The sequence below is a fragment of the Podarcis cretensis genome, assembly GCF_951804945.1.
Source record: "Podarcis cretensis genome assembly, chromosome: 14".
Taxonomy (NCBI): Eukaryota; Metazoa; Chordata; class Lepidosauria; order Squamata; family Lacertidae; genus Podarcis; species Podarcis cretensis.
Genome location: NC_137183.1, coordinates 7,349,891 through 7,359,994, shown reverse-complemented (window position 1 = coordinate 7,359,994; position 10,104 = coordinate 7,349,891). Strand labels below are relative to the sequence as shown.

Here is a 10,104-nt window from a genome sequence, read left to right as displayed (position 1 = left end):
TACTGGAGAGCACAGAAATACTTCCAGCTGCACAACAGGAAGCGACTCCCTTGCTGGGGGATACACCTCATTAGCACTTATGGATTTATCTGGGATGCAAACTATGGCCACCCACATAGTTGCTTCCTGTCATTTATTAATACCTCATTCAGGGAGGGAAGGATGCCCAAAGTCTCACCCCTGCAATTGTGTGGCTCCTGCACCACGAACCTTCTCTCCTGGATGTGGATTCCTTGACCAGTACAACCGCTCTTTTCCTGCAGGAACAGTTTGGGAGGAAACCACTATTATTCATTCCATTTGCTCCTAAAGAAAAGGACTGAAGCTGGTCCATTTGGAGAATATCAGCATTCATTCAAAAAGTTCTGGGATTAAAAGATGCTGAAATGCTGTTGTTGCTGCTGCTGCTGTGAAATTAGTTCACTGTCTAGGATGGCAAGGTTAATGTTGCTGCTGTTGCTAGGATATGATATGCCACAATATCATTGCTGATCTTGATGGTTCGAATTGGTGCCTTAATTTCCCAGTGGCCTGAGCTGCTTGTGACTTCAGCCTCATTTCAGTTAATCACACTGTCATTCTGGCTGCAGGTTGCCTTTTGACATCTCCATCATCTCCATCAGCAAACTGAGCTGCTTCCATGTGCAGCTCCATCCTACCATAGGTGGTCTTGCCTGCAGCAGTAAGAGACCCAGGATGCTTTTTCAAGTGGTGCTGAGAAGGCCATTTTGCATCTCATTTATCCTGTGTCTTTCAGTTGAATGCAGTTCATAGTTTAATGGGGCACAGGAAACAGCCATTTTAAATTCAAACTATATGGATATTCTATTTCTACGAATCCCTGCTGATCTTCTTAAATGTCCCTATGGTTTTTGGTGACAGGTGCCCTTGGACTAAGTTTGGTGCAGAAAGTGGCAGGCCCACCTGCTGGGGATGTGTGGGAGGGGCTCCACCACCATGCCAGTATCCACCAGTATCCTAGAAGAAAAGCTTCTGGTTTTTTAAAGAAAAGATTATTTTAAACATTTTTTTTTCAGTTCATTATATATCACCCCTCCAAAATTCTTTTACTATTTTACAGCTCCACCACATGTGGTAGAAGGTGCCCTCTTTTCCCTTACATTTCCAGCACGTATTTCACCTTGCTTTATACATTTTAGTTAATTTAAAGGTAAAGGGACCCCTGACCATTAGGTCCAGTCGTGACCGACTCTGGGGTTGCAGCGCTCATCTCGCTTTATTGGCCGAGGGAGCCGGCGTACGGCGTACATGTGGCCAGCATGACTAAGCCACTTCTGGCGAACCAGAGCAGCACACGGAAATGCCGTTTACCTTCCCGCCGGAGCGGTACCTATTTATCTACTTGCACTTGACATGCTTTCGAACTGCTAGGTTGGCAGGAGCAGGGACCGAGCAACAGGAGCTCACCCCGTCGCGGGGATTCGAACCACCAACCTTCTGATCAGCAAGTCCTAGGCTCTGTGGTTTAACCCTTAGCTAATTTACTAGGGGTTAAACACCAGCGATACATCATTTTTATATCATTTTCTTTCAAAGTACGGCATGCTGTAAACTTTAAATCCCAGTTCCATAACCTCTCCCATGCTGCTTGTGTTTTGGTTTCCTACCTCAACCCTACCAGGTGGGAAGGGCTGAAAACAGCAATTAATCAACCAATTAGCTATTTCTAAGGATGGACACTATCTCTTGAGTTTGCTGCATCAACAGAAGTATAGAAGTAATAGTCCTGCTGTATTCTGCCTTGGTCAGACCCCACTATTTGGGAGACAGTGAAAGGATACAAGGACCCCCTGGCAGTGACAACATGCCAGGCTACCCTTTTCAGCAGTTGGCAAAAGTCATTTTAGCCAAGCTAATAGTTAATTAGCTAATTAATTAGTTGGTTTTTGACACCCCCCCTGAAGACTGGCTGTCTTTTGCTGTTTTTTTTAATAGCCCCCCCCCATCATTCAGTTTTTTTCTTCATTAATATTTGTAATAAAGATTTCTACAAAGGGGGGAGACTGCACAGCACAAGACAGAATTCCAGCCCTGATAATCTGGCAGATTGGTAGCAAGAGGCCATTCTGGTGCTCGAGAGTTTGATGCAAGATACAGGGTTGTGCCGGTAAGATTGGAGCTGCTTCTCTTTACAGTCTGAGCTTGGTCCTCCTCCAGTGTCTCCTTTTGGAGTTGTAGCTGATTTTATTGCCAGTTTTCATGCGGATTCATTGCGGGATGGGCCACTTCTGCTTCTGCTTCTTAGCAAGAAACCGCTTGATCTTGAACGTCTTGTGGGAAGACATACTCGAGCTCCACCAACCGCTCACCACAATGGCAGCAAACAAAAAGAGCTGTTTTTTTAATAGTTTTGATTGACATTTTGTTTTTTCTTTGAACTTTAAAATTGCTCTAATAAAATGCCAAGGTAAAAACAATAAACAGAGAGAGGGAGGAAGACTTTCGGCAAGCAGACACAGAGCAGAGGGCCCATCACTCCTGCATGGTTTCCAAGGAGGGTGTGAAACCCGTCAGATTAGTGCCTTCCTTTCTCACACCCCTTCATCCCCCTCACTTTTGCTGTATGATTTACAACAGGAAGTGAGTGGCGTCATTAACCCCTGGGAACATTGTGAAATGGCTCCTAAAGTAGGATGACACTTTCAAATAATTAGATAATCATTATTAATTCATTTGTATTCATTTTAACAACTGTGATTGCAATCTGCTAATGTGACATTAGCAGGACGCTAAAATGTGTGTCTAAAGGAATTCCAAAGACAGTGAAAGATTGTGGGACTGGCAGGAGTAGATTCAAAGATGGGCTTTATTACTGATGTATAAAAATTATAAATGGCTTAATATGAAGAGAAATATCTAAGCAGTTGACATAAAATCCTCACCATCAATACACAGTCATATAAAAATACAACAATCAAATAAAACCTATTAAAAGCTTAATAAAAACAGGGGCGTCTTGTTCGTGTTCTCAGGCATCATTAACTGCAACTGACTGCAGAGAACAGGGCACTAGATGCCTCAACAGAGAGTGTATCAACAGCAGTATTCATGTTTTTCTAGGAAGGAAAAAGAGAGAAGAATGAAGCAAAGATGCAAGAAAGGGTTCCTTTCATTTGTCACACTTCCAGTACAGTTTTCCTAAGGAGAGCTCAGCTCAGTCATTGAAGCAAATGCAACAAGAAGAGCCCCACAGGAACTGAAGTTGTTGAAGCAGCTCCTTCGTTGTTCTCACTGGGATCATGGACTGCACCAGGAAGTTGAAAGAAAGGTTGGGGGCGGGGGGGGGGGGAGAGAGAGAGAAAAGAAAGTTGAAAGGAAAAGTCAAAAGAGTCAAAGCACTCTATAATGCTTGGGAGCTGTTCAAAACCACAAGATTAGAAGCTCCGCTGAAATGTTTGCCACAGATCAAGAAAAGTACCACCAGGGCCAAGAGGATCCCTTCCTTTAAAACAATGTGTGGATGAAGAAACCAAAAAGGAACACAAACATTGGCAAATAGGTAACTGGAGAAGCACCGTGCTAGAAACATGAAGACCAACAAGAAGCTCTTCAGAGGCCTTAGTAACAAGAGACTGGCTAGGGAGGTGGTTGGACTTTTAGATGACAGGGGAGGAAAAGGTTTGCTAAAGGGCATACAGGTGCTCAGAGGCCCATTTGGAGAAGATACTTGTGGCCTTCTCAGAGGCTTTGAGAATATGATGCTGGATAAGATAGACTTCAGCTGGCAAGTTGTTCTTACATGGAAGGCTTGTGAGCCTTCTGTGTGATGGCCTATTCGGAGCCAGAATTTCACATTTTTCTGGAACTATGGAATTGCTGTGAGGAACCTCTGCTGGCTGGAACCTTCATTTTGCTCCTTTGCAAAAGGATCTCTACGTGGGAGCTTTATGTTTGGTAGATTGGTCTAGATGGATGGGAGTTTGTAGTTCACCCAAATTGTATTTTACATGCTCACATTTTCACCATCCAAACCACAGGAGTTGATAGCCCTACATGGTCTCAATGATTTTCATATTATATCTGTTATCAGTGACATTCCTACGGGGCAGAAGCCCTCCTGCCCCAGCATTCCATGATAAATGAGTAAGACGCAAGCTGTGATTGTGCATTAAACAAAATGAATGTAGTTGGGCATCTGGTTGCCTTGCAAGCGTTTTAATCCCAGAATTGTCCAAGAAGATAGAAACCTGCTCTAAGGAAGTCCTCCATGCCCTGCAGAGGACATACTCTCTCCCTCTCTCTCTGTATTTGCCTCAGATTTCTCCCGTTAAATAGCACCCAGCCTATAAAGGTCTCATTGGAGACTGAAGCAACATTAACTCATTAAGTCAATAATTCATGGATTCTTTTATCTAAAGTGGCAACATCACACCATCAATTCGCAAAACAGCCACTTCTCCAAAGTGTGTGTGATGATAATAATGGATTTTCTAACAATACACTCTTGGAACAAGGTCACTGAGCACAGGCACAGGCGAACACAGTGGGGATCTGACCTGGGTTGGCAAAACAAGCTTTCTTATTGAACCTAATTATGAACTATCAAGATAATGGCCCCACACTAAACTGTTTCCTGGGGGATTATTTAGAAATGTGTCAGCCTTTTTAGGCTTAAATATCTGCTGTAAAGATAGAGCAGAAGATGGGAGTACAGGGCACATTACATCCTGACTACATCAGTGGAATTCCCAGCTCTCACACACGGCCTCTTGAGCTTAACTTGCCAACAATGGAGTTAAGATATATTAAGGAAACCTTCCTTAATGCCTCGTCATGAGCAGATAAGACAGGGAAACAAATTAACTGCTTGATCACAGGTACCTTCACCTCCCATCCATCCACTTCCAGCCCATCTCCCAGAACACCTTCTTCTGTGGCCCAACACAGGAGCCATTGCAACCACATTGGCGGGGTGGGCAAGACGAGGTCCAAGGGAGAGGTTGCCAGTGTGCTGGTGCCTCTCCATCACCGTTCTTGGAGCAGGAGCAAGCAGAAGGGGTTGGACTGAGGCCACAAGGGCATTGTGATGCATTTGTGGCCAGAATTGGGTGTAACAGTTATGAAGAGAGGAACCACGCAGATTGCCATGCCTTCTGGAGGAGTCCTGCTGAGAAGAGAAACAAGGAGTTTGTGTCTGTGCTGGGTTGCATCTTTCGCAATGAGCTTTGAAAGGGTCTCCTCAGATGCATTTGCAGCAACACAGAATGGAATCCATAACGTCTGCTTGGTGTTACCTGAAGGAATTATATGCATATATGCTTCCTCTGTTTGGGTGGGGTACTTCAATGGTTAAACCCACATGATCCTGCATGCACATTTACCTACATTCACCAGGAAGACTCAATCCCAAAAAACATTAGGAAGCATCAGGTTGTAAAGCTGCTACAAGCCAGTCAGGGTGCATTTACCTGAGAGCAAGCGCCACCATGGCAGAACCCAAGAAGTGCAAAGGTGTTTGTTCATGTCCTTTGTTTTACTCTTGCCTAGTTTAGAGTTGGGATGCGGGTGGTGCTGTGTTCTAAACCACTGAGCCTAGGGCTTGCCGATTGGAAGGTTGGCAGTTCGAATCCCTGCGACAGGGTGAGTTCCCATTGTTCGGTCCCAGCTCCTGCCCACCTAGCACAGGGGTCAACAAACTTTTTCAGCAGGGGGCCAGTCCACTGTCCCTCAGACCTTGTGGGGGGCAGGACTATATTTTGAAAAAATAATAATGAATGAATTTCTATGCCCCACAAATAACCCAGAAATGCATTTTAAATAAAAGCACACATTCTACTCATGTAAAAACACCAGGCAGGCCCCACAAATAACCCAGAGATGCATTTTAAATAAAAGGACACATTCTACTCATGTAAAAACATGCTGATTCCTGGACCATCCGCGGGCTGGATTTAGAAGGCGATTGGGCCGGATCTGGCCCCCGGCTTTAGTTTGCCTACCCATGACCTAGCAGTTCAAAAGCACATCAAGTGCAAGTAGATAAATAGGTACCACTCTGGTGGGAAGGTAAACGGTGTTTCTGTGCACTGCTCTAGTTCACCAGAAGTGGCTTAGTCATGCTGGCCACATGACCTGGAAGCTGTCTGCGGACAAACGCTGGCTCCTCGGCCTATGGAGCAAGATGAGTGCTGCAACCCCAGAGTCATCCGCGACTGGACCTAAAGGTCAGGGGTACCTTTACCTTTAGTTTAGAGTCAAGTTTGAGCCTGTGCATCCCTTTTCCCAGGCAAGTCCTGGTCCACACCCCTTATTGACTTTCACAGACCTGACTTTCTGGGCTACAGTCTTAGCAGTACCCCTCCTTCCTTCCTTCCCCTCCTTTCTCCCCCGGAGCCCCCTGTGCTTTGAAGGGAAGGTCCTCCCATGGCAGAGTTCTCCTCCAGCTTACTTGGCCTGGCTCCAGAAGGCTGGCTGGCTGGCTGCCATTTGCCCTGCGGCAGTCTCCTCCTCCACTCCAGCCGACCCTGCAGAGTGCCTGAGTGGTGCCCTCCGCCTGTGTGTTCACCTTCCTTCGCTTGGCCTGCCACACAATGTCACATTCCAGGTTTCCACATGAGAGCACAATGTGCATCCAAAACTTTAGACTTGGAAGCAAAGACAGAGGAGAGCTGCCTCTTGACAACGATATGAGGGCATTTGTTTACTCCTTAGAGCTGCTGATTTCACTCTGGATCTCAGAAACAGCTTCTGTCATGAGGACACTTTCATTTACTGGTCCTTTCTCTGAAAGTTTGCAGACAATGACAATTCTCTCACATTTTACCACTGACAGGTGTGTGATGTGTTTTAAGAATTTTGTCTGTTTTCTGCATCCTGGCCTCCTGCCAGCAGTGTAGCGTGGGTTGTCAGCACCCAGGCCAAGGCAAGTAATTTGCGCCCCCTAACCCAGGGCAAGGCAAGTAATTTGTGCCCCCTAACCCAGGGCAAGGCAAGTAATTTGCGCCCCTAACCCCTAACCTGCCGCCGCTGCCAGCTTCTTCTTGCTGCTGCCTGGGCTGGGGTATTTACAGTAAGGTAGCCACGGCGGCGGCGGCGGGTCCGTGTCAGGTGATCTGAGGCGAGTTGCCGCTGGCGCTGCCGCCCAAATGACGCCGCTTGCCCAGAGGAGGAGGAGGGCAGAGAGGCGAGGAAAATGCAACATGGCCCAGCAGCTGCGGCGGCGGCGGCGGCGGGGCTGTGAGGAGGGGCTGCCTGGCGCGCCCTCCACGGCCCTGATGCACGGGGACCGCAGCGAGTGCTGAGAGCCGCTGCCTGCTGGACACCTTCAGCCCGGATGCGCGCACAGCTCGTCGGTTCCGCGAGACATGGGGCTCTGCTACAGCCTGCGCCCAAGGCTCTTCGGCGACTCCGGAGGCGGCGAGCGCCCCCCCAGATGTTGCGCCCGGTGCGGCCGGCCCCCCCTGCCACCCCCACGCTACGCCACTGCCTCCTACAATTTGTGATGATAGAAAGAGCCCAATGACCACATTCTCCGCTCATGGAAGTGAGTTAACTACACTCATGTAGAGACCTGGACACAAACTGCAAGCAGAACTTTCTGAAACTGTGGATGGCATAGGATTCACTTCCATTGTTTGGAGTCCAGTAACACGGACCATGGGGACGTGGGTGGCGCTGTGGTGTAAACCACTGAGCCTTGGGCTTGCCAATCGGAAGGTCAGTGGTTTGAATCCCCGCAAAGGGGTGAGCTCCCGTTGCTTAGTCCCTGCTCCTGCCAACCTAGCAGTTCGAAAGCACTTCAAGTGCAAGTAGATAAATAGGTACTGCTGCGGCAGGAAGGTAAACGGAGTTTCCGTGCACTGCTCTGGTTTCGCCAGAAGCGGCTTAGTCATGCTGGCCACATGACCTGGAAAAACTGTCTGTGGACAAACGTCGGCTCCCTCAGCCAGTAAAGTGAGATGAGCGCTGCAACCCCAGAGTCGTTCGCGACTGGACTTAACTGTCAGGGGTCTGTGAGCCAACCCCTCTGCAAGAGTTGGCTGACTGTGGGCAAATTCACATATCCAGTAACCAGCACTGTACTTCTGCAATTGAAATTCCCCTATTCCCCCTCAGCTCACAGTCCATTCAGCAGCCATGCAGCCATCTGCCCACCGCCTACAACATTTGCAGAGGACAGTGGGCAACCCACTGCTGATCTCTATATTCTGACTACAGCAGGTGAAAGAGGCAAACATCTGGTGGCAGAAAGAGAGTGCCACCAGCACCAGCAGTTATGCAGAGGTTGGGGATCCTGTTGCTGCACAGGGACCTTCCACATCCTGCCCTCTCAACCCCATCCACAGAGTCTATGTTACAAGTTCACATTACCTTTTAAAGCATTCCCTTATTTGGGAAAGGAGATATTGAGTGCCTTTCAAGATGTGCCAGTGACACCGGGTTGCCCCCCAATATTTGGGGGGGCTGGCCTGCCCACATCACACGTGTGTGTGTGTGTGTGTGTGTGATGTCATGTGTGCATTGTGTGATGTCACACATGTTTCCCAATGCCGCATAGGCTAGTGAAGCATTCCACTTGGCTGTGTCGGTCCCCACAGCATCTCTCAAGGCTGGTGTGACCTCACACCATGCACATCAGTTCCTATGGCATCTCCTGACACCATGCAAGCAGGTGCAGCCTTCCACGATGTTATGCCGGGCCGGGCCCCCTCAATATGGGGGGTGGCCCTAGGGGTGGCCCTCCTTCAAACAAATCTTGAGAGGGCAGAAGACACCTCCGCCCGCTAGAGTTGGTGCGCCTGGGATCTGTTCACTGGTCCTGCTAGCTAGGATAATGGGAGTTCATTCCAACAACAGCTAGAGACCCAAGTTTGAGAAACACTGGTTTACATGCTGCAATATGGTGGTCTAGAAAAAAACAGATGGGTCTGGGGGTGGGAAGCCCTGACTGATTTGCAGACACAAACAATGGGGAGCAATCCTTTGAAATGCAAACTCCTCCAAACTTTGTGATACAGTTCTCCAACCAAAAGCTGTGTGCAAAAGGACATATATTAGTGGAAACTGTGTGCAAAAGTGGTGTTGACTACATAAATTCTTCACATTAAGGGAAATTGCATACAAAATCACATGTATTAAAAGGAATGCACACACACATGAATTTTCATGAGACCTTTAAAAAAACAGATTGATGCAGAACTCAAGACTACTTCCGGTCTCAAGAAATGGGCAGGCTAATCAATGGCTGAACCCCCCTCTGTGCTTCTGGCTCTAACACAGCAGCACTTCAACGTGTGGAAATCTGAGTATTTTTACAGAAATACGTGCTTGCATGAGGCTGTACTGCCTTAAATGAGACAAACACAATGTTATTTGGTACACAAGAAAAGAGGTGAAGTCACTTCACATACAGCTCCAAGAGGCCTCTATTAAAAAACAACAACACCCTAGCAATTTTGTGATGCTCTAAAGTGGCCCTGATCATTGCTGCCCTCCTGTTGACTGGAGCAGTTTGAACTTCATCTGACATTCCAAGCTAGTTTTCTAAGTCAATATTACCACTGAACGGCGCCCATTGATCAGCCAAGTGAAGCAGCAAGAAATGGATTTGAGCCTGAGGAAAAACCATCACTGGGGAAGCCGCAGATGGGGCTGAGCTGGCAGGAATCCCTTACCCTGTGAATGGGGCCTGCTCCACAGTGTTCCATAGGGTGGTGAGGTAACTGTGGAGCAGGTAAAGAGGGGCAGAAATGGGTGGAAGAAGACTGGAAGAAATTTAAGATGTATTTACAGAAACATTGCAAAATTTTTGAATGCGAATGATGTTGGAATGAAATGAAGTGGTTCTAGCAATATGATTAGAAGTTAAAATTCGTGAGGATAATTAACTAAGGGTAAAATTAAGAAGATATGAATTTGCTGTTTAAATTTTTAAATGGGATACAAAAAAGGGAGATGTGAGGAAGTCATGAAAATAAGTTAATGAATGGCATGATATTTGAAAAAGGGATTTTTAATTTGTCTTTTTAAGTTTTGGGTTTGTTTCTTTTTATGTGTGTACGTGTTTTTTCTGTTTTTGTGAATCTTTTTTTTCTGTAAAACTCAATAAATATTATTATAAAAAAATAAAAATAAAGAGAGGCA

The 10,104-nt window shown here is 46.9% G+C and overlaps 1 pseudogene across 1 annotated transcript; it reads right to left on the bottom strand.

Moving 5' to 3' along the window:
* Positions 1 to 1,980: 1,980 nt before the first annotated feature.
* Positions 1,981 to 6,600, bottom strand: LOC307203007 (annotated as a pseudogene). The gene is made up of 2 exons (XR_013843921.1): positions 6,410 to 6,600; positions 1,981 to 2,354 (listed from the first exon to the last, which is right to left on the bottom strand). The product of XR_013843921.1 is annotated as an uncharacterized misc_RNA (transcript).
* Between the last annotated feature and the right edge of the window lie 3,504 nt (positions 6,601 to 10,104).